The sequence below is a fragment of the Uranotaenia lowii genome, chromosome 1 (assembly GCF_029784155.1).
Source record: "Uranotaenia lowii strain MFRU-FL chromosome 1, ASM2978415v1, whole genome shotgun sequence".
NCBI classification, from domain to species: domain Eukaryota; kingdom Metazoa; phylum Arthropoda; class Insecta; order Diptera; family Culicidae; genus Uranotaenia; species Uranotaenia lowii.
Genome location: NC_073691.1, coordinates 149003256 through 149009673, shown reverse-complemented (window position 1 = coordinate 149009673; position 6418 = coordinate 149003256).

The following is a 6418-nucleotide window of genomic DNA, read 5'->3' as shown; positions in this document are numbered from 1 at the left end:
AATTGTATTTATTTTCATCAAAGGTTAGAATTTTGGAATTTGCAAAAGAGTTCAGAAAATTGGGCTTGTTTGATTTGAGTATTGAATAAGTTTATTTTTAAGAAATTGAGGGCTACCCTAAAAAGAACTTATTTTATGATCAAATCATACAACTTTGATCTAAAAGACTTTTAAATAAATTCAAAAAAATTATCCATCGATGGAAGCAAATTTCATATTTTGTTTTTAGAGGTTTAATGAAAAACATAGCTCACCCTTTAGGCCAAGACCACTTTTCTAAAGCTACTTTTTTTAAAAGTTTTGTCAATGACACTTTTCCATCCTTGTGGCGTTCGTGTCTTTTTTAAAGTTACCAATAATGAATAATAATAATGAATAATCATATAGTTACAAACATAATTTGTTTTAATTTTTTTTTATTCCTGAGTTGTTAAGTAAAAAATCATAGGTAAACATTAGTCACCAAAACCCCCCCCATGAGTCGGTTCTTCCTACGGCCCTGATGTAGGATTATTTGAAATTATTATTTGAGTAGAAAGTTAACGACATTTGATTTATGATTTGAAAACGACATCATCTGCATTGATTGGGTGAAATCCAGTGGCTCCAGAGAGTACCATTTAGGAACGATTTTTCTACGAAAAATGAAATTGATAAAAAAAATAAAATTTATCTATATATTTAAGTACAATTATTGCAAAATCATTGCATAAGACTACGATAAACTACGTAGCCCTGGTATAGTTTTGGCGAAAGATTAAAAAGTTAATTAAGATGAATTTATTTCCTCACTTCCCTCTTGAGTAACTAACTATCTCGTTATATCAATGTTGCTATACGTATCTTATAGTGGGTAGATATTCATCGGTTTTTTCAGTTTACTGGGCAGTGAAAATGAATATTGTTTTTACTTCCGAAGTTTCGGTGATTAATTTCACCTTGGTCAAGGATTCTATAAAGGTTTTTAAAGTTATTTAGTATGCGATACAATTGTTGGATTCGATATTACAATTTAGTCAATTTGTACTCACAAAAACGGTGTTTGCTTGTCTGAATTGGTTTTTCTTTAATGGTAAAACTGTCATTTTGGGTGAAGAACATCGGCTTCGTATTGTCGGAACAGAGTGAATTATGCAAAGTTAGCTAATTTGTACTTAAATAGGTTGGTAAACTACTTATATTTTTTTCTGTTTATATTCAAAGTATAGTTTTTGATTGTGTGAAAGATTTTTTTTTTCCTTGTAGGGGAGTGCCCACTGCGACCAGTAGTTGATCTATTGTGGTAATTACCCCGCGTTAATATATGCTATCAGGCTCACCTGCACTATGGGTTGAAGTGACAGTTGATTGCTGACTAAGCATTTTATCCCAATCGGGTATGATATCAAAGATGTATGATATAACCTTCTTAGGGCTGATATGCAACCATATTTCTTGTGCGCTTATTAACTTTGCCCCAAGTACACGCTCTCTCCTATTTAGGAGGGCGCAGCAGTTGCATAGAAGATGCTCTGCAGTTTCTTTTTCGAGCCCGCAGAACCGGCAGTCATCGTTTTGAATAATGTTTATCCGTTTGAGATGTTGTTTTGTTGGACAATGTCCGGTCAAGAGACCTGTGTAAGTACTTAACTCATGCTTACTTAGGTTCAACATGTTTTTGGAGAGTCGTGCGCTTGGTTCAATGAATCTTTTTGCCTGAGCTGCTCCCTCTGCTGTTCTCCAATTGGAGACAATAGTGGTGCTTTCCCAGTTCTTGAGTTCCATATTCAAGGCACTCCTCGATACTCCACAGAAAGGTTCAGGTCCAATTAACAGGCCCTGAGATCCTTCCCTAGCTAGCTGGTCTGCTTCTTCGTTCCCTAGGATACCGCAGTGGCCTGGAACCCAGAATAAAAATACTCTGTTCCGTATGGCCAGGTTTCTTAGTGCAACAATACACTCCCATACTAGCTTGGAGTAACATGTAAACGTACTTAGTGCCCGGAGAGCGGCCTGGCTGTCAGAGAATATATAGATATTTGTGTATCTGTATCCTCTTTTCAAACAGGCTAAAGTGCATACTAGAATTGCTTGAACTTCTGCTTGGAATACTGTTGGCGAATTTCCCATGGGAATTGAGATCCTGAGTCTAGGTCCGAACACCCCTGCCCCAGTTCTATTATCCATTTTTGATCCATCAGTAAAGAATTTTATCGATCTGGAAGAAACCGCAGGTCCACCTGACTCCCACACGTCCCTATCGTTGATAGTTACATTGTATGGTATGTCTAGATTGAAAACGGGTTCCATCCAGTCATCGTTCTTTACAATAAGTGAGTTTATTTTAAATATCTTCAGGATTTTAAGGTGTCCTGTAAGATCCCCCTCATAGAGAGTTTTGTTTTTGGAGAGTCTCAAGGCACTACGTTCTGCCTCTAACTCAATAAATTGATGTAGTGGCAGGATATTTAGTAGTGCATTCAGAGCCTCGTTTGATGTGCTTCGCATAGCGACAGTTATAGCTAGGGTTGCTATTCTTTGAAGCTTCGCTAGTTTCTTCCGGGCCGTAGCTTGCACAGTTTTGGTCCACCACACTAAAGAAGCATACGAGATTTTGGGTCTTATTATAGCTGTAAATATACAATGGATAATTTTCGGCCTTAGTCCCCATTTTTTCCCTACTCCTTTGAGGCAAACCCATAGAGCTATTGTAGCCTTGGCTATTACATGCTCTATCTGCGGATTCCATGATAGCTTTGAATCTAGTATGATGCCTAAATATTTCACCTGTGATTCGAAGTTTAGCACTTCCCCGTCTAATGTTAGTGGTTTTAGTGCAGTTTTTCGTCTCGTAGTGAATGCTATCACAGTAGTTTTGGAAGGGTTAATGTTCAGTCCCTCTTCCCTGCACCAGAATAGTGCGTAGTTAAGTGCAGATTGCATTCTGTTTGACAACACATTCTCATATTTTCCCCGAACTATTATTACTACGTCGTCTGCAAAGCCAATAACTTCGAAACCCATAGATACAAGTTTGTTTAGGAGGTCGTCCACGATCAATGACCACAACAACGGTGATAGAACCCCACCTTGGGGACATCCCTTTGTTGGAGTGGCTTTGATTGTAAGTCCTCCCAAACTTGCATAGATGGTTCTATTTATAAGCATGCTACTAGTCCAGTTAACAATTGCCGAGTGGCATCCTCGTCTTTTCATAGCTATTTCGATTGAACTGTGAGATGCGTTGTCGAATGCCCCTTCAATGTCTAGAAAAGAAGCGAGTGCTATTTCTTTTGCCTCTAGGGTCTTCTCTAGTTTTTGTGTTAAAGTATGTAAGGCCGTGACCGTTGACATACCTTTTTTGTAAGCAAACTGAAAATTGTTCAGCTTACTTGAGCTAAGATACTGCGATTTAATGTGCTCGTCAAGTATCTTCTCCATTATTTTCAAGATAATGGATGTCAGACTGATAGGTCTGAATGCCTTTGGTTGGGTTTTATCTTTTTTCCCTGGTTTTGGGATGAAGATAACGCGCACCTTTCTCCACTGTGTGGGAATATGACAGAGGGTCATACTGAGTGTCCATGATCTCTAACCCTTCGATGGATCCTGGAAAATGCGTACTTAGTAGTAATTGAAGTGTTTCTTCTGGGTCTGTAGTAAGCTCCCCATTGTTTTTCTTCAATTGACCCAGTCCATTTGAGTGTTCTTTAGATAGAACTTTCTGGAGCCTGGCAGCTTCTGGCGTAGTTTGAATGGATTCACACATGTGCCTCCAACTACTTCTTTTAGCTCTTCGAATATTTTTATTGTACTCAGTTAGGGACTTACGATAGTCATCCCAGTTTGAGTCAGCTTTTGCTTTGTTGAAAAGTCTTCTTGTTTTTTTCCTTAACTTTTCTAGTTGTCTGTTCCACCAAGGAACTCTTCTGGTTGAAACACGTTCCATCTGTGGACAGCTTGTTTCGAAAGCGTATATGATTTTATTTGTAAAACTGTTTGAAGCTTCCTCTAATTGCTTTGTTGTGCGTATTTTCCCATCCAACAAAGGTTTACAAGCTTCAAGTGTGTGTTTGTAGAGATCCCAGTTGGTGTTCCTAGGGTCTCTATAAACGTCCCTGATTATTTCTCCTCCCACTATGTCGAATGTAATATGTCTGTGATCAGACAGTGATTCTTCATCCGACACCTCCCAGTTATTTATTTTCCCTAGAAGCAGTGGTGTGCATAGAGTTAAATCGAGGACTTCTTGTCTGTTCGCCGTTGTGAACGTAGGTTTGTTTCCCTCGTTACATATTTCAATATGGTTTTGTGAAAGAAACTCTAATAAGGACTCACCTCTAGTGTTGATATCTGCACTTCCCCACAGCGTGTGATGTGCGTTAGCGTCGCAGCATATGAGAAACTGCTGGTTAAGTGCCCGGCATTTTCTCATAAATTCTACTACCATCGGTGGGGGTATATCGGTGCTATCTCCGGGAAAGTACGCTGAAGCTACACTCACCGTGTGCTTACCTTTCGATGTTGGTACTTCTATCCGTATAGCCGTGATGTCTCCGTCGATAAATTCTGTAAAGGGAGTAAATTTAATTCTTTTATTAACTAGTAAAGCAGCCCTTGGGTGAGCGCTTCTATCGTCGTAAAGAATCTTACCATTCGGCGTGTAAAGCCCTTGTACTTTACCCTTGTTAACCCAAGGTTCCTGGATAAAGGCAAGGTCCAGGTTTTCGGAGACGAATCTTCTCAGTAGTGTACTCGAGGCTCCTAATGCATGATGAAGATTCGCCTGAACACATTTTAGGGTGTTCATTTTTGTTGTTTTTTGCCCGTGGTGGTGGGGCAAGGCACCGGCTTTTTGCCATTTGCACATGTTTGCTTGTCTCGTTTTGGATTGCTCCATGTGCTGAGGCTTCTTGAACCAGTCTTAGTAGTTCTGAATTTTGTGTTAGCAGGTTTGTTGATGATTACTTTACCTTTAGAACTGCTCATTCCACTCGGGTCTGGTTTAAGTTGATCTTGTTCCAAACATGGGCCCATGTTCAACAACCCAGTCCCTTCCGGTGAGCGATCTGCATTGAATTTACTGAGGCTTTTTTCATTTTTCCCGTTTGTCCCTGAGTCTTGTCCCTGGTCCATAGGTTGGCCCTGGTCCTTCGACTCTGGTTCATTGAGATTGAGTGTCGCCAAGGTACTTTCTTTGCTAATCGACTCTCCTTCTGTGGATTGGACCTGGTCTGTCGCCGACTGGTCCTTTACAAGGCCCTGTTTTAGCTGCCCGGGTCCTTGAGCAGCTTTATCGGTGGTGTTCCCTTCAACAGTTCTGCTTTCTGGATTTTTCTTGGTTATTTCCCAGATTTTACTGGAACCAAATCCATAGTATATGACGAAGTTCCTCTTCTCCAACTCTTTCATCGAGGTTTCGTCTACGGTGAAAACCACTTCGAGAGCTTCGTTCTTTTTGTGGATATCGTAGAATCTCCAGCTTTCAGTACTAAGCTCATCGTTTTGGCTTTCGATTGTAGCCTGAATCGTACCGATATCGTCCTCGGCAGCTCCAGGTAAGTGAGCCTTAAGGATCTCCGATCTTGGGATTTGATTATCTCCAACGGCGACTAGTTCAGTTCCTTCCCATGGCTTGATTGTTGGTGTAACTTGCTTTAGCCAGTCCGATGTAGCCTGGTCAAGACACGTTACAACCATGAAGCCAGACTTTTACGAGCATTGAGCGAACTTCGGTTTAAGTTTCTCCTGCCTTTGACCGAGAACAGCCCGTTTTATCGCCTGCTGTACCATTTTAAGTTGTTCTGTTTTTAGCTGTGTGCTGGGGTAATTTTTTGGCTAGTATGCCTACCCTCACAGAACCAGCAACCTCACTGTAGGAGGACCTTTGCTTTGACTTGCCTTTTGTTTTCTCTTTTGGTCTTATTGGGCGACTGGCCCTATGTAGACCTTCACGAGCATCATTGGCGTGTGGTCGAGCTTGTCTTGGTTCATTTGAGTGCGGCTGTCTCGTTGGGGCTAGTGGCCCTCTAGCCTTCTTGGCTTTCGATTTTTCCACACTGCTCGAACCAGCGTTATCTCCACTGCGCTCCCGTTTTGCGTTTTTTGCAGGGGGCGTACCCTTTGCAGTGGAGATTAGGCGCATTGCCTCTTCGTATGGTACGTTTTTGGCCATAAGCTTTCTTAGCCGTCTCTTGGCCGCACCACTTAGCTGCCGTGTGTCGAGATTTTTCTCTTTATTCGGCACTTCTGTTGTTTTGATGGTGACATTAACCCCATCATCGTCGCTCTCGTCGTCCACTTCCGCAGGTGAGTCTAAAGCGGAAGATGAGATGGATGGCACTCCCGTGAATGACTCGTTAGAGAGCTGTCTTTCGAGTTCACCTTCTGTGACTTCCATATTTTCCGGCTGAGACGAGCAGTCGGCACTCGTATAATT